This window comes from Benincasa hispida, chromosome 11, assembly GCF_027475165.1.
Source record: "Benincasa hispida cultivar pf3 chromosome 11, pf3_genome.v1.1, whole genome shotgun sequence".
NCBI classification, from domain to species: domain Eukaryota; kingdom Viridiplantae; phylum Streptophyta; class Magnoliopsida; order Cucurbitales; family Cucurbitaceae; genus Benincasa; species Benincasa hispida.
In genome coordinates, this window is record NC_143488.1 from 21,873,608 (window position 1) to 21,893,485 (window position 19,878).

Consider the following 19,878-nt stretch of genomic DNA (forward strand, 5'->3'; position numbering starts at 1 on the left):
AACCTATGAAAGGGAGAGCTATGTGCACATAGGTTGATATTTTTAGATATGAAATGTTAACTATCTACTGTGTGTATAGGTAGGTTGTGAAAAGCTTCATGGTATGATGGAAGTTTGCATTGGAATCTCGTGATATAATACTTACGATTCCATTCACTGAGCATTGTAAAGCTCATGGTTTGTCTTCTGTGTTTCTCTCGCAGGTAGCATAAGAGTCCAGGTTGCGAAATTGGTCAAGGTCTGCCATGAGTTTTGAGATAGTACTAAAAGAGATTGGTAGTCAGGATAGTATCACCCATGTAAATGTAACTTGAATTTGTAAACTAGTTTTCTAAATAAAGCATGTAAGATTATTTCCGCTGCTTTAGTAAATAAGGTTTTAAAAGAAAACTAGTAAGATAATGTCAATAAAAAGTAGCATTAGTTAACATCATGCCTCTCCTCGGGCTCAGGAGTGTGGGCTCGGGGCAGGGTGTGACAAGTTTTCTCTAAACGATAAGCATCCCTGCTATACGATAGCTCTTTCTCTCCCACTTTCCTATCATCTACACGATCAGTCTTTCCTCTTACCTCTACCAAATTTACCAAAGACCACAATTTGGATTCTCAATCTGAGAATACCAAGGGCTTTTAACTTGTAGTGTCGTCCCCACTACTTACTTGTTCGTGCTTGTTTGTGTTGCTATCGTTCGTGTAGATGATCGTGCTGCCACATCCGACTGATGTGTTGGGCGATAGAGTTCGTGTAGAGGTTTTTCCGCTACATTGAGTTCGTTTTTAAGAGATTCTTCAACTGGTATGAGAACTCATTCCCTTGTATTTTATTTATCAAAGCATGTCGTTAATTTGTGTAATTTACATAACTATCTGTTAGAATGTATATGTTGTATTTCAGTCACAATGAAATTGGAAAGATCCAAACACGTTCATGGATACTCTTCGTTAAGAGTTTCTTCATTTTCATGTGTCAAATATATGTTTTTTTTTTTCAAATTAAATGCCCTTATTGATATTCTTCAAAATATCATTCACCAAAATAACCAATTAACTCCAAATAAATTACTCAAAATGTGGCTTGAATCAAATGCCACTTCAAAACTACAACAAAGTAATCCAACCTACGTAAAGTTCAATAATAATGGTTACAAAATGCAAATTCCAGAACCTATATAACAATTCCAAAAGAGTCTCAAGGCCTCAATACCTAACAAAATGTCAAAACATCGTTAACTTTGTTGGACAGTGGCTCCAATCCCTTGACATCTTTGAATTGACCATCAAAAATTGAAAATAACTCAATTATTAGACCAATGCTTCAATGGGTAACAAATAACTATTAATACTAACCTCCAAACTTACCAAAACCTTGCCAAGATCGGTCTCAAACCTATTGGACAACAACTCAACTCTTTCCAACACTTCAAAATCAATCATTTCAGAAGATGCTACAATTCTTCATGGCTATACAACTTTGCTTCCAAAAATAATTTTTTCATATGGTTATTTAATTAAAATATGTTTGATAAGTACTAGAGGAATCCTGCTTCAAAGGAGACTTAGAATGATATCTGATAAAGAAAATTTAGAGTTCACCTAAGCAAAATGAAAGGTTATTTAAGTAAAATATTTCAACACTTCCAACATATTTATTGGTACCCAAACAAAACACTGTTTATCAATCAAAAGAAAACATATTAAACATACATAAAATAAACATTATTGATCAATTTTCCTGGCTCGAGGACATTTTGATAGTAAAGCTACTTACCTCGAAATTTAGCCCAAATAATTTAATCTCCTTCCTGTCCCAAATGAAATCATAAACCAATCTCCTAATACAAACCATAATCAAATTTAAATTGAACCACTAGAATATAATTCCAAACATAATCTCATTCCAAAAAGTCTTTAAAATATTTACCCAACTCTTCCTTACTTCAAGATTATCTTCAATCTTCCAATAAAGGCTCGAATCTAAGCCTACAATAAAATTAAGAATCAGAATTCCAAATTCCAGCAACCATTAATATTACCAAAGAGACTTTCAAGGTCTTGATACTCACCAAGTTAATTATTTTTTATATTTTATTTGATAATTTTGGTAGAAGGGAAACCAAATTTAAGAGGGAAATGAAAATGGGGGAGGGAGGGAAACAAAAAGTAAGGATTAAAAAAAATATATTATTTTTATATTTTACTTGACATAAAAAATATGTCACTAAGAGTTTCTTATACTTGACACGAAAAACGTGTCAAGCAAGACCTTATATTACTTGACACGAAAAACGTTTCAAGTAATGGTTCCCGTGAAAATATCCGATCTCCGCTTTCTTAACCCTTTTACTTGATATTTTCTTTTCTAAAAGGTCATTACTTGACCTTTTTTTCCAAAGAAATATCAAGTAATATAAAACTATAAGTGTCAAGTAATATAAAACTATAAGTGTCAACTAATGTAGATTTTGTAGTGGTGAACAAACAGTCTATAATTCAACTATAAACAAACACTTCTTGAGCCAATGAGATGGTGAGGCCTTAATGTTCAAGACTCGGAATTAGTTATTAAGAGAGTAATTTATCTACTTTCTCTAACTACGATAAGGAGTGAATTTCATCTTGTGTAGCTGTGTTCTCAACTCCTTACTCGGACAAATACTCAAAATAGTAGGCATGTTTTGTTAGTGAAACTGGCCACTCTCACCGATAAAAATAAAATGATTGCTCTCATAAATAGAAGTTCATAACTCATTTAGGACCAAGGTCAAGTCACCTATGGTCATCCTAGTGAAATGTTAGTTTCTTTAAGTAATAGTATTATGTAGAAGAACTAATCATTTCACGGTCAGGTATAATATAAACTCTTTGTACAGAATACTCTCATCTCATGTCTTCATTTGGAAAATATGGATCATATCGTCTATAACATTTACGATTCAAGTAATAGTTACAAATTGTGTCATATCCATAGTATCACAAGTATAGGGCACCCAACCTTATACATCTGTAAACCTTTTAGGTTATTTCTTGAACATAATCCACTTGGATGTCTACCACATACTGTTCAAGTTACATTAAACGACTTCAAATTTTTGTTTATTCGATTGAGTTAATGCTATCTAAATGTCAAATAAAAAATTTCTTATTTTATTAAATAAATTATTTGCATTTACAAATTACAAACTACAAGATCCATGGGATTTTAGGACACAAAATCCAACAATTATTTTAGTTTGCGAAGTAAATAGTGAACATATAGCAAAGAACAAAAAAATGATGAATGTAAATAGTAAAAACTGTAGCAAATAGTAAATATTATAACAAATGAGATTTTTAAATAGTGTTAATTGTATCCAGTTGAAGAATACAAAATAGTATTTACTGTAGTTAGAGGTGACTGTTATAATCTTAGGATAGTCCTTGCCCTAGAGTATGTAGTTTTCTCAAAGAGCATGAATTTTTATTTTCTTTGATTTCAACCACATCACACCCACAAATCATAATCATGGTAGAAAACTTTGACAGCCTTAAAATTTCAGTAGAGAATTTATTTCCCCAATTTTGACTAAATTTTGAGATTTCGAGAAAATTTTTAGAACTTTCAGCTTTATTTTCAATAACTTCCAGTTTTAAAGAAATTTTATTCGAAAAAAAAATTATACTTATATTTAACCTCATTCATACTTTCTCCATTAAATTTTCTTTGATATTGATATTTCCATAAAATCAGGACCTCAAAGCACAATTTCTATTTATGATAAAATATTTAGACAATATATAAAATAAATTTGGATTGAATAAAAAATAAAGTAGACAATATTTTGATACCAATAGAGGTAATTTTGAGTTTATCTCCGCCATTTGGATCAATTGGAACACCGACAACAACAAAATTTCTTCATAAGTGCCATCACACTACTAAATATGCAATATGGTCATACCAATCTCGAGTTTGTAGATCTATGTCATGAAAAGATAGTAGTTGATAAAGAGAATGCAACTAATTCACTCTGACTTTAGAAAATAAGTGAAGTCTCCATTGCTTACTAGAGAGGTCCATCATAATGCAGCTAATTGAGGTACAAAAAGTCATACATCTGGGTTAGTTGCGGTAGAGAGCAAGGGATACGGGAATTTTGGTAAGGAAAAATCAAACCAGAAGTAGTTGATACAGTTGAAGTAACAAAAAAAAAAAAAATCATTGATAGACTTCTATTTACATCGATAAGAGTCTATTTAGAATCTATATCATGATTGATACCAATAAAAACCTATCACCATAAGTCAGAAAATCGTGCCTTCAGCATTTTTTTGTGCATATAATGAGCTAGCTTTTGGGAATTTTTCTATAAGCTCAAGGTAAATTTTTCTATATTTATAAATAGTTATAATTTTTAATTATATCTAAATATCATGGCCAAAAAAAAAAAAAAGAAAAATATTTAATTAGAATATCTATATCAAAAGATTAATAAATTAAAATAATATGGCAACAGATGACTTTTGTTTATTTGATAAAGAAAAAAACGTCGTTTATTTAAATTAGGTTAGACAACGTTTCTTTTTACTCTTTCTTGTTTCCATTATTTTTTATTTTTTATTTTTAAAAAACATGTTTGTTTGATAACCTCTCTCATTTTTTTATTTCTAAAATTTTAAAAATGTTTCTAATTATAATTTAGACTATATTTCATAAACTTTGGGCTTGTTTGATAACGTTCATGTCTCATGTTTCATGTTTCTATTTCCCATTTGGTAAGAAATTGATTTGTTTGATAACCGTTTCTGTTTTTTGTTTCTAAAATTTGAAAAATATTTCTAAGAATGGGATGAAATTTGATAAACTACAAAAAAAAAAAAAAAAAAAAAGTTTCTCACTATCTCATCTTTTATTTTATTGTAATCAATTTCTAATATGAACTAAAATGGTAGGGATTGGTTAGTTGGTTGGTAGCGTGGTTTAAACCCTTTCTAACTTCAAAGTCTTTGGTCTGACAATCAAGTGAGACATTTTTATTTCGTTTTATTTTTTCCGGTTTTTACATTTCTTTCTTTCCCATATTATTTTTCTATATTTCTTTCTTTCTTTTATTTTTTATTTATTATATCTATATTTTAATTTAATTTTGAAATTTAAACTTTTTCATATTTAGATTTATATATTATTTCGATTTTCAAATTTATAACTTTTAATATATAACCGATAATATCAACTTCATGGTCCTTGGTTTGAAATTAAAAAAAAAAAGAAAGGGCGATAGTTGGTTTGTTTTTGTTCTTTCAGGGTCAATCAAGAACCAACCAAAACTAATCAGTGTGGATTAACTAATCGGTTTTATAAAGAATAGATCCAAACCGGTGTCTAATGAAGAACAAAACCAATGAATCGATTTTTATTTGGTTCAGTTTATTATGGGTTTGCATTATCGTTATTAATTTTGAATCGGGACTTACGTATATTTGATAATGTATATGTTAAATAATTATCAAATGAGTTTATGTGGTTCTCAAAGGTCTTGGTCCAGTAATTCACTACTTATTATCAAATTTCTATTTAATTCCCCTTTTAAGATGGTTTTCAATTTGACGATGGTTGGCTTTTAGGGCTTTTTTTTGTGATAATTGACTGTTTTTGTTTGCTATTTGCATAGTGATTGATTGTTGTGCTTTTGTGAAGCCTCTAGTTTTCAATTGCTTTGATTGACAGCTCTAGGTAGAGGAGGTTATTTTGTTTACGTATACACCATATTTACAAAGAAATACCATGTATCAAATTGGCGACTGTTATCTAAGTAGAGAGATTATGACTTTTATGTATACAATATACAACGCACTTGCATAAACATATCCATGTTAACAAACCCATTTTTCATTTGGCCTCCAAAATCGAGTCATCCATACAAAAAAATTCATCAAATCACCATTAAATTATGCTCATTTTGTCTTCTTTTTATCTTTTTACCTTTATAAATTCTCATTAAAATATTACATAGATTTTAACTTTATTACATTAAATCGATTCAATTAGTAGTGACTTATATAATATTAAAGTAAAATATCTTTCAAAATTAACTTTGAACTCAAGAGAATATATTCCACCATGTTGAAGATCTCACATTAGAAAGATGAGAAGACAACAAATTCTTTATAAGATATAGATGAGTTACTCCTCTTATTGTCATTTGGTTTTGATATAAAAAGCTTATACTTTTCTAGTATATGTGGTAAGATATTTTGTTGTAATCACCTATTTTTATCTAGCTCTCTTTTTATATAAATTTCACTGCTAGATTGTTCATGAATTTGCACATTTTTTGCTAACTAAATTAATTGCTTGTAACATACACATCCTTTATTGTTAAGGGGATGTTTGGCTGAGAATCATGAATTAAGTTAAGTTGGTATAATATACCAATTCAATGTTTGGCGTACCATGTTTAAATGTTGGTGGAGTTGAGTTGGTATATTTTACCAATTTAACCCAACTCTTCATTTTTTTCAAAGAACTTTGGAGAGCATCTTAATCTTTTGAAAAGACGAGGTTGTATTAAAATTTTAAGGACCTATTTGGTTTGAAATCCAAATTCTGTTTAATCATTTTCAGATTTATTGAATCCAGTGAATATGTGTTTGGCACAAAACCCGAATTCAGTTTCTGAAAATTGTTTTAAGATTTTGTGATTTAACAGTGTAAATACTGAAAAGAACATTTTTATGTTTTCATTGTATCTAAAATTTGAATTTTCGAATTTAAAATGCATAATTATATTAAATAATGTTAAAAATGTTTAGAGATATAGTATATGTCATGTTATAAACTCAATTAATTTTTTCAAAATATTAAAATATTTATTATATAATATATTCTAAATTACGTTAAATTCCAAATTCGTTCTCTTTGGTTAGGATAAAGTTAAAAGTTATTCTATATGGTTTTAAAATTTAGATTTTAGTTCCTATAGTTTGATAGGTTTGATAGAATTTCATATATAGTCTCTATAATTTGTTAAATCTTTTTAAATAATCTCTACCTCAAGGATTATTTACGATGCTTTGATCAAATCATAGGGGGTAAATTCAAATTAATCATAAGACCTAAATTTCAACTCTTCCAAACTATAGGAACAAATTTTTAATTTATCTTATAAATTATATATTAGTTTATTGGACCAATCTTATTCATATACTATAGACCATTATGACTATTTACTCGAACCTGATCCACTTTTATGTCTTCACATAAAGTTCAAGTACTCATGTAATAGTCATGGATCTTTTGGTTTATTGGATTTATTTCTAAAACAAAATAAGAAATTTCATATATTCAATAACAACACATTAAATTTTCATAATATATTTTTCTGTTTACAAGGCATGAATATTAGGACATAAAACCCCAAAAAAGATGTGATGCCCTAGTTCATTGGATTTCTCAATAAAATTTCAATAAAGTATTGAGGGTCCAGTATTAGTGATCGAGGATCGAGGATCGAGTATCGAATATCAAGTATCAAGTATCAAGTATCAAGTATAAAGAAAACTTATAAATCACAGTGCGCGAATGAGTTTTAGGGTCGTATGAGTAAATTTACAGGATGCTGACCTAAGTAAAACGTCACTTTTCATTTAGTTTCAAAAAGTATCCCTTTTTCATTTAGGCCCCCTAAAAAAGAGCCATCCGTACAAAAGGTCCGTAAATTCACTATTAAATTGTGCTCATTTTACCTTATTATTATCTTTTTACCTTTATAAATTATCCTTAAAATATTAATTAGATTTTAACTTTCTTACATTAAATCGATTTAATTAGTATTGACTTATATAAATATTAAAGTAAAATATCTATCAAAATGAACTTTGAACTCAGGAGAATGTATTCCACCACGTTCAAGATCTCATATTAGAAATATGAGAAGACAACAAATTCTTTATAAAATATCGATGAGTTACTCCTCTCGTTGTCATTTGGTTTTAATATAAAAGCTTATACTTTTCTAGTATATATGGTAAGATATTTTGGTGTAATCACCTATTTTTATCTAGCTCTCTTTTTATATAAAATTTACTGCTAGATTGTTCATGATTTTACACATTTTTTGTTAACTAAATTAATTTCTTGTAACCTACACATCCTGATTTTAAGGGGTGTTTGGCTGACAAGCATGGGTGAGTTGAGTTGGTATAATATATCAATTCAATGTTTGGCCCACCATGTTTAAATGTGGTGGAGTTAAGTTGTTATCTTTTACCATCTTAACCCAACTCTTCATTTTTCTAATGTTTTCAATAGCTCCACCCATACTATCTACGACTTTTGTTGCCACACTCCAGGAACCAACTCCATGTTCCGATAACCACCTCTGATGATAACTTCGACAACCAACTTTGATGACCAGTTCTAGGCTCCAGCAACCACCTCCGATAATAAACTTCGTTTATCTAACTCCGACGACAACTTCACACGACCAACTCTGACAACCAATTTTGGACTCCAGTAACCACCTCTGACAACAAACTCCGATAACCAATTCGACAACCACCTTCGTAGCCTTCCACAACCACCTCTGACTACAAACTTCGATGAAAACAACTTCGATGAGCACCTAATAGCGAGCAACTCCGACGACAAACTTTGTGCTTCGACAACGACCTCTGACAATAAAACTCACACAACCAATTCCATTATCACATTTATGTGACCAACTTCGTGCTTCGACAACCACATCTGACTACAAACTCCAACAAAAATTATCTTCAACGATCAACTTCGATAACAAAATTCGTGCCAACTCCGATGACCAATTTTGGGCTCCAAAAACCACCCCGACGGCAAACTCTAGCTACTAACTCCAATACCATCTTCACGTGACCAATTTTAGGCTTTGGCAACCACCTAAACTACAAATTCCAGCAATCATACTAGATAATTAACTTCAAAAGCCACTGTCGATGATGAATGATCAAATTGAAAGTTTCTGGTATGAATCTAACCAATCCTAGAGTTTTGGGGTGATTTATACAATTTTTTCTTTCAAAATTTCATATTGAATTATCGGTATTTTAAGGATTCTCATCTCTTTAAAAGCCAAGAAACAACTTTTTATTAAACTTTTTTTTAGCTCCATTGACATAGTGTTCATACTATTAACCTTGAGGTTTGAGGTTTGATTCCCCTATCCTACACTTTAATTACAATATCTTAAAAAAAAAAAATTTATCTTTTCAATAGTGGAGAAATATAAAATATTTTTTTAAAAAGAACTTTGGAGAGCATCCTCATCTTTTGAAAAGGCGAGGTTGTATTAACATATTAAGGACTGTTTGGTTCACAATCCATATTCTATTTTATCCTTTTCAAATTTATTGAATTTAGTGAATATATGTTTGGCAGATAACTCGAATTCAGTTTCTGAAAACTGTTTTTTAGATTTTGTGATCTAAACAGTGTAAATTCTAAAAACAACATTTTTATATTTTCATTGTATCCAAAATTTGAATTTTAAAATTTAAAATGCATAATTATATTAAATAATGTTAAAAACATTTAGAAATATAGTATATGTCATGTTATAAACTCAATTTATTTTTTAAAAATATTAAAATATTTATTATGTAATATATTATAAATTATGTTAAATTCCAAATTCGGTCCTTATGGTTAGGATAAAGTTAAAAGTTAGTCCATATGGGTTTTAAAATTTAGATTTTAATTCCTATGGTTTGATAGAATTTCATATATAGTCTCTATAGTTTGTTAAATTCTTTTAAATAATCTCTACCACAAGGATTATTTTTGAAGCTTTTATCAAACTATAAGTGGTAAATTCAAATTACTTATAAGACCTAAATTTTAACTTCTTCCAAATTATAGGAACAAAATTTTCAATTTAACCTATAAATTATATATTAGTATGAATAATAATTTTACAATTTTTTTTAGCATAATACATGTTCATAAATAAATTAATAATAGTTTGCTATCAACTAATATTTAGTGGGTAACTATACCTAGTTTGCAATTATTTAAATTAGAATTCAATTTCTGAATTCTGCTTCTAAACACATATTTGAAAATATGAAATACAATTCTATTTTCATTTATTCTATTGTTTTCAAATTTCTGTTTTCAAATTTTCTACCAAACAAGTCCTGAAAATCATACAGCAACCTCATGTTTTCAAATATTTGCACATATACTTTTATTTATTGTTTGGTTTTAAAACTTAGAATTGTCAGTATATATATTTTGAATTTTATTATTTAATATTTTGAAGGTATATTATTATATATTATTTAAATTTTTAGTACATTTAAATTCTCAACCCAAATATTGTTGTACCATTTGTCGAGGTTAGAGTTTTCAATCCTCAACCCAAATATTATTGTACAAAAAACGAAAAACCCTTATTCTAATATTTTACAATCTACAACATTTTCAAAGTAGTATAATTGAGTCGCAATCTAAATCAAATGACACAAGTGAAATGACATTTGGGTAGCATTTAAACAATATAAACAATATTATTGTTATTGTTAGTTTTTTGCAATATCATAATTTTTTTTTTTTTATGGCACATTATCATAACTTGTTTCTACCAGATAATGTAAATTTTTGATAACATATTTTATACATATAATGTGTATATAAAGGTATTATATATATTTTAACGCACATATAAGATAGATTTATCAAACATGTGTTTTTCTTATGTTCTACGTTAGCAAATGAACAAAATTCTATTTGTAATTCTTAAAAACAATAAATAAGAAACCAGAGGACTTTGGGTCTAAAATAAAATGTGCACATTCCAAAAAAAAAAAAAAAAAATAAATAAATAAATAAAATCTAAAATTAATTAGAAAAGGATGTCTGAATAAAATTGGTTTGGAAAATTATTATCAAACTAAAATTTCGAGTTCCCATACTGACGCAGCATGTAAAATGTTAACAATGATTTTCTTATTCAGAAAGTGCTTAGGTACGTTTTGGATAGTATCTATCTTTATACATTTTACAAAATTATCTAATTGTAATTTGACATATGGTAATTTTTTCTTATTTCTTTTTGGAAGAAATGAATAACTTTTTTTATTCGAATGATTAAAGTGAGATTCATAAAAATTTATGCTATTTGAGATGTATCTAAGTATTATCCTTCTTGTGAAACTTTTGTTGTACTAATTCCTTAGAAAAGTATCCAAAATAACCAAAATCCCAAAAGCTTTTTAGAAACATGGTTTTTCTTTTAAAAAAAAATTTATCCTTTTGATATGTGAAATACCAAATTTGTCCTCGATTTTAAATGAGTCATTTGCTCATCTTTCCTCTTTGTGTTTCTTTTTATATTATTAAAGCATGAAATACCAAAACTGATATAAGTTTAAACTTAAGTAAAGCTTTCACATTTTTCTCAATTTATAAATATAGTTGGAAAGAATACCAAAAAGAAAGTATGAAAAGGAGTTATCGTTTAGTCATATCAATAAAGATGTAATCAACAAAAGTAATAATAAATACGATGCAATTCTTTTAATATATTTTAAATTTAATAAACTAATAAATGAATTACAACAACAAATTAAATATGAATGAATTCAGTTGAACTTAATTAACATTCAACGGCTACTTTGAACGCTTATCTATGACATCTATGAGAGTTGAATTAAGGCTATATCTATATTTCTAATATTATTGCTAAAAAAAATCAAAAAATATTTTATTTTAGTAACATAGAAATTGATAGACGTGTAATTTTTAATTAATGCAATTAGTTAAAATTTTAAACTGAATATGTAGTACATCATTTTAATATAGATTAAAGATATTATATTATATATAACAATCCCATTACCACATTCATGTGACCAAGATCGAGCTTCGACAACCACCTCCGGCTACAAACTCCAACAAAAATTATCTTCGACAATCAACTTCGATAACCGCATTCACGCAACGAACTCCGACGACCAACTTTTAACTCTGAAAATCACTATCGGCGACAAACTTGGGCTACCAACTCTAATACTATCTTCAGATGACCAATTTTAAGCTCTGACAACCATCTCCAACTACAAACTCTAGCAAAATTCATTTTTGATAATCAACTTCGACAACCACTTTCGATGATGAATGATCAAATTCAAAGTTTCTGGTATGATTCTAACCAATCCTAGAGTTTAGGGTTGGTTTGTACAATTTTTCTATTCGAAATTTATTATTGAATATTGGTATTTTAACGATTCTCATCTCTTTAAAAGCCAAGAAAAAACACTTTTTTTTAATTAAACTTTATCTTTTTAACAACGAAAAAACATAAAATATTTTTTTAATAGAACTTTGGAAAGTATCCTCATCTTTTGAAAAGACGAGGTTGTATTAAGATATTCAGGACCTATTTGGTTCGCAATCCAAATTTTGTTTTATCCATTTCAGATTTATTGAATAAAGTGAATATGTGTTTGGTAGATAACCCGAATTTTGTTTCTAAAAACTATTTTCAGATTATGTGATCTAAACAGTGTAAATTCTGAAAACAACAATTTTATGTTTTCATCCTATCTAAAATTTGAATTTGAAAATTTAAAATGCATAATTATATTAAATAATGTAATAGATTAAAAATTACGTTAAACTCAATTCATTTTTTAAAAATATTAAAATATTTATTATGTAATAGATTAAAAATTACGTTAAATTCCAAATTCGGTCCCTATAGTTAGGATAAAGTTAAAAGTTAGTCCATATGGTTATAAACAAATGATAACTTTGGGAGGTAATTTTTCTAAATTAACCTAAGTCTCTAGACTTTGAAAAGTTTTATTTTTACCTTTGAACTTTGAAATTTGTTCTACAAAATACACTTATAGAATGTTTTTTCATTAAAATAAGATGAGAATTGACCCAGCGACTAATTTGAATATTGAAAAGCATACACGACATCATTTACACCATCATCCATATATATTAAACCTTTTTCCATCCTACACAAATATCATAATTAATATCCTTAATTAATTAGGTAAAAAAAAAGTAGTTTCGTATGTCTTTTTCTTTTTTACTTTTTAAAAATAAAATTACGATGAGGCATTCACAACTTTTGAGAAGGATGTGAAGTACCAGTTTCATCAACAACTCTTGTTGATGCATTTGTCGTTTCTTTGGACATTTCTTCTATTACTAGCTTATTGCGAGGTTGATGATTCTTTATGTGGTTCTCCTCCAAGAAAGTCGCATTTCTTGACATAAACATTTTATCTTCCTGAGGATCATAAAAGTAACCACCTTTTGTTTCTTATGGGTAGCCTACAAATAGGCATACTTTTGAACAACATTCCAACTTTTGAGGATTTTGCACTAACACATGTGCTGGACAACCCCAAATTCTGAAGTGATGTAAACTTCGTTTATGTCCTCTCTAGAACAAATTTTGATATTCTTTGTGTTGGGATTGATGCCCTAAACTTCTAGCATCCAATAGTTTGTAAACACTTGTATGAATAAACATTTGTGATGTAATAATATGAAATATCTTCTTCACTACAGTCTTTGATATATGAGATATTTTAGTAGTATTAACCACAAACTAATAAACTAAGATCCCTGGTTATCATTGTAACTTAAACATGTATGTGATGACATATTAGTGGATCGTGCTTTAAGTGATAACCTAAATGGTCTGTAGTATATGGACTAAGGAAGAAAACCATATCCTGTTAACACTACGAGTGTGGCCTGCTTTGTAGATGTTACAAGTGTTGTAAAGTTCTATAAATGGTCTGATCCTAACCATTCATGTATTAGACATGCGAGCAAGGATGCTCTATACAAAAGAGTTTGTATAAGACCGGATCACGAAATGTTTAGTCTTGTTATATAATGCTCTTAATGATAGAGATTTTCATTTCACTAGGATGACCATAGGAAACATGACTTTAATCCGGAATGAGTTGAGAACTCTTGCCTATGAGGGTACATGGTCCTTTGATTTGTATGGGTGCAAGTGGCCAGATCGGCAACTCAAACCTATTACTTTGAGGATTCGTCTGATTAGAGAGCTGGGAAATCAGATACACGAGATGGAATTCACTTCTTCCCTGATTTAGGGGTAAGTAGATAAATTTCTCCCTTAAGGAATGCTTCCAAGACTTAAACAATTGGTGCCACAACTTCTTTTGGGTCAAGATGGATTTACTCATAGAAGGACTATGATGTATTGTTCATTAGAGAAATCAGTGGTACTTAAGGAGTTAGATGTAATTATAGGGGGCAAAATAGTAAATTGACTTGGTTGTACTTACGAGCGATTTGTGAAGGGTCATCGTACTGTTGATTGGATATATCCAATGGATACAGAAATATATTTGTAGCGCGAAGAGTGTAGCTATCGGTCTTTAATAGAATACTCGACAGTTAACAGATGGTGGATATCGTGATTAAAGAGTTTAGTCAGTTATTCACGTACCGTTAGAGCTTCAAGCTACAAGTTCATAAGGTCCCCTTGGTAACTCAATGAATTCATGTTGAGAATCAATTTTTTTGATTAGTTTGAAGTGTTCAAATTAACAAGAAATTTGATTATATATGATATAATTAAATTGCATCAATTATATGAGATATAATTGACTTAATGTATTAGATACATTAATTGGAGGAACTATAATTAAATGCTATAAAGGAGAAAAAGAACTATGATTTATATATTGCATGAGACGTGATACTAAAACTATAGGTTAAGAATATATTATTTATATTTGTAATTAAATCAATTATAGGATAATTGGTTACGATTTTTTCTCTCAATAACCAACTTAGTGGGAAGTTATGATCAGTTATGGTAATTGATGGATAAAATAATTTTTTTTTTTCATTTTTACATTAAGCGATCATTAAGCGATTGAGATTTGTACGATCAAGAGTATTAGCTATACGATAGCTTGAGAGCATAAATGATCGTGTAAGAAGTTTTCTATACGATAGTCACTTGTTTTCTAAACGATCGAGTACACTGTCTATACGATAAACTTGGTTATCTCCCACTTACTCCATCATCTATACGATTTGTAAAATCTTCCTACCCTCTGCCATATCCTACAAAGCCCACAACTCCTAGATTCTCACTTCGATAATATCAAGGTAGCCTGCTAGTGGTGTCTATTTTTTGTTTGAAGGACGAGTGTTGCTTGTGCTTGTTCGAGGAGATAGTTGAAGTGTGATGTTCATGTTGCTGAAAAATCGTGCAGTAAGTTCGTGGGAACGAGAAGAATAGTTTTTCAAGGATAAGTTCTCTTGAACATTATTTTTTCCCCTTTAGTGGCATGTTGTAATTTAGAGTTTTGCTTAACTATTATTGTTTGATTGTAAATGTGTATGTTCCGTCACAATAGGGTTGACCGATCTCGCTTCCGCTCATGGGTCTCTTTGATAAGAGTTCCTACACTTCATCATTTTCGAAAGAAACCTTGTAACTTTGTTCCAACAAACAAGAGATAACTATTAAATTCCTTTTCATAGAAGGAATGTAATGAACATTTTTAAGTAAAATGTATCTATCTCCTATAAATAACATCATATCTCCCACTACTTTAGCTAAAACAACCTCTCCGATCCCTACCTTAAAGATTGCTTCGTCTTCTATCAACTGTCTCTAGGAACTTGTTTCCTGTGAGAAAGTACAAATATGATTAGCTAAACATTCTTCGATAACAAGTAAATCATATTTATCTTGTTGCTCAAATTTTACATTTTCATCTATACCATTAAAAACTTTAGATGAATTGGGAGATATAGAACAATCATCTGTTAAAACTCTTTTAGAACCATCAACTGCTAGTAATTTGTATGTTGAATTGTTTTTACCATTAACTAGCTTGAAAGCGAGTCTTCTAGAAGAATTTGACATGCTAAAATTTTAAACAAATTCTAATTTAGTAAAATTGCATCTAAATCCAAAATCAAGTTTGAACAAAAAAAAAAAATAATAATAAACCCATAATCATTATTTATTTGCAACCTACCAAGGGGCAGTCAAATACTCCTTCATTCAAGCAAAACAATTTTCACCAAACACTATCTCCATAATAACTTTTACTTCTATAGTCATTCAGTTATCATTTTCGGTAAAAAATTACTAACACTTTAGTAGTTCTGTAAGTGTAACCCTCCGTTTTCACACCTCAGAGGTCGGCCCCAACGATGCTATGAAAATGGAGAGTGAAGGTTAGGAATAGACCTAAGGAATCCTATCCATTTCTGGAGTATGAGTTGTTCTGAATCCTATGTTACAACCCTCCGAGGGGATAGCCGTCGTTAAACGATAGGCAAGGGCCACCAAATACTTTCCGAATGAAGGTCACTCCTAGGGCGACACGAAGTACTACTTAAATCTTAATTGTGAACTCTTAGAGAAGTGAGAGCTACGTATCGTATATGTTATTAATCTCCCATAGAAGTGTTCTAATAACTTTATCATATAAGTTATTAAACTCCCACTGAAGTGTTCTGCTATCAATTTGGGTATATTTATACTTAGGTTCATTTCGGCTAATTAAACAACCCTAAGTCTATGTGGTTTATCCAAGTATAACACTTATAAATGAATTTAAACTTACAATGTCTAGGTGATAAACTGTTCTATTACCTCACACCGCTCATGTACGCTCATAAAATCAGTTGACAACAATCAATTATTCGACCATAATCCCCAGGTAGGAGGTGTTTCGTAGACTGTCAACTTAAGTACCTCCAGTCTTAAACAGGATTTTATATACCGGTTGAGTTTGTAACCACGTTTTAAAATATGTCAACCTATTTTAACTTATTAAAACATGTGATTAACCTACATGAGCATACAACTTATCTTTCTTATGGATTATAATGTCTAACTCAATTTTATAACAACTTATAAAAAAAGACATGCTATTACATCTACAACATAAAAAAAGGCATTCCAATTTAATATAATAGTTATATTAAATAACTAAAACCCTAAACATGCATTCTATACATTATAACAATTTATAACATATTTATAATGCGTGTAACATGCTTCCTATGTGGGATTTTAAATCTAAATGGCATACGATATGCACAAACATGTTTAAAAGTAAATACAATATACATCACATGCATAATTATTTAAATAATACTGATATCATACATCATATGTATAACTATTTAAATAATACTGATATGACTCAACTTTGGCATTCTAAGCAAGCATAATATCTAATTTACTACAAAACTGATAAAAAAACAGCTTCAAAATGGGGTAGAATTACTCAAACTAACCCAAACCATACCCAAACTAATCGAACCAGACCTCCAAGGCATCAAAATGAGTGGAACCGATCAAAAGAAGGTTGTACCGGATCAGATTGGAGCTGAACTGGACCAAAATTGAAGAAAACTGGTCGAATCGGCTCTCCTCGTTCGTCCTCGCTCAGCAAACTGTTCCAGTCCTCGATCCTCGCTGCTCGACCATTCCAACTCGTTGCACAACGCTCAACGCTCGATCGAAAAACTCGCTTACTCGATGGGCTGGGATGAACAACGTCATGACATTGCATCCCAACATTGCGAAGCTGTATGAAGAATCACCACGATCTGGGCAGCCACGAAGAATAGTGTTGAATCGCTCAAGGCCAGCGTTGGAACGCTCTTGGACAGAAGCAGTTCTGCAGATTTTTGTCGTCGACCTTGCTTGCTTCAAACTCCAAATTATAGGCTAATTCGGACTATAATGACTCAAAATAAATTACGCACTCTAGAGCACACATTTAAGCTCATCAATCAAGAGCCAATTACTAATTTAACTTAGAAATCAAAGAGAAATCTAATGCCAAAGCTGAAAAACATCCACATCAGTTCATAAAAATGAAATTTCAGAAATTCACCCACCAAAACTCAAATTAACGTTAATTGAGTGCATAAATCACGCTCTGATACCATTGATGGAAAAAACAAGCATGCAATGGAAGCAAACAAAATCAATAAGCACTTCGATTACATTTAATTGGAGTTCTAAAGCATGCTATTTCAGAAAATCAAAAGTGGGATTGAAGTTTCTATACCTTTGATGAATTTTCTCGAATCTAAGTTGTTGTTCATGTCAATTCATCTCCAAAATTGTTAGTGAACCACCAAGTGATATTCTCTACTATTTTCAGCCTTGAATTTGAGTGGTAGAACTCAAATTTGAGTGAATTTGTAAAGTTAACAATGTGGGTTTTTCTGAGAAAGAAGATGAACTTCAGAAAACCATTTTTTCTTCAACTCAGTCACCATCTTTTTTCATCAATTCTGAGGTTTTTATCAATCTTTAGCATGCAAGCACTCCATGAGCCATGAATGCCAATAACTAGATAAGTTTCAAGTGGAATTATGTGTCATTTTGCATGAACACCTCATGGTTGGAAATTTTCAATTCCCATTTTCAATTTTTCAAAATTGCAGGAAAAACCCACTTTCTCCATTTTTCAATATTTTCAATTCCCAATTTCAATTAATTCCAAATCAATTAAAAACTTAATTTAATCAATTCATAATTTAATCAAATCAAAATCCAATTTTTTAAATTGAATTAAAAATGGAAATTGTTTTGATTTTAAATTAATTAAACATATTTATTTAATTAATTTAATCTAATATCAATTATTAAATTATTCACACACCTAATTTTAAACATAAATCCTATACATATAATTTAATATTTAAATAATCTTTAAATATAATAAAGTCTCCAGTTTCTTTTAATTTCAACCAATTAAACATTAATTATATCATATATAATTAAACAAACATTAATTATATCATATATAATTAAACAAACCCTAATTCAAATTTGAACATATTCAAATTCAAACCATAATTTCAATTCAAACATTTTCAAGTTGAAATTCAATTTGAACAATTCAAATTGATATCATTCCAAATTCACTCAATTTAATAATTCAAGGTGTTCATGTTTTACGAGCTAGTAGAGGGACCTTATGGATCTATAGATCATGAGCTCCAATGATTTAAGATCAATTGGCTAAAACTCTTTAGACCAAATTAATCAATATTCATTAACCATTAAGTCACACCACTATAGCTCAATGGTTGCACTCTCCTCACTGTAGATGTATTTGTGTCCACATGATTTTACCATAACCAGTAAGTCGACCCTTCACAGGTTGTTCGTAATAATGGCTGAGTCAATATGTTGTTTTACCCCCGATATTACATTTTGCTCCATAAGTTCCATTGATCCTCTAATGAACATTTGGTTTATGATTCAATCACTAAATAGGATCCCTTTTGGATAGGCGAGAATTCTATCCTGCACCCGATGTCCCCAACTATCTACCCGGTCTTACCCCTAAAATGGGAGGCTTATTGAATGGGCGCTGTTGAGTCAACCCTCACCTACGCAAATATAAGGATAATCCCGAATAAATAGAAGTTCATAGTTAGCTTAGGATCAAGATCAAGTTACGTAGGTCATCTAAGCGAAATAGTTAGTTTTAAATAGTAAACAACGTTTATAAATTAAGAGTCACTTGTTTCTTGATCCGAACTTATGCAAACTAATTTCATAGGATGCCCCCACTCCTCATGTCAATACATGAACGAATTAGGATCACTTCGTTTGTAGCACCTTTACAATAACTTCTAACTGCTATAGAGTAGGTTGCATCCAATAGTATTACCAGAATAAGGCACCCAATCTTATTCATATACTATAGACCATTTTGGCTATTTACTCGAACTTGATCTATCTTTATGTCTGTACATAAAGTTCAAGTATTTTTGTAATAGTCATGGATCTTAGTTTATTGGATTTAGATTGCATGAATGCAATTTAAGATTCTATAACAACTTTATTGAAGAAACGTTGAATA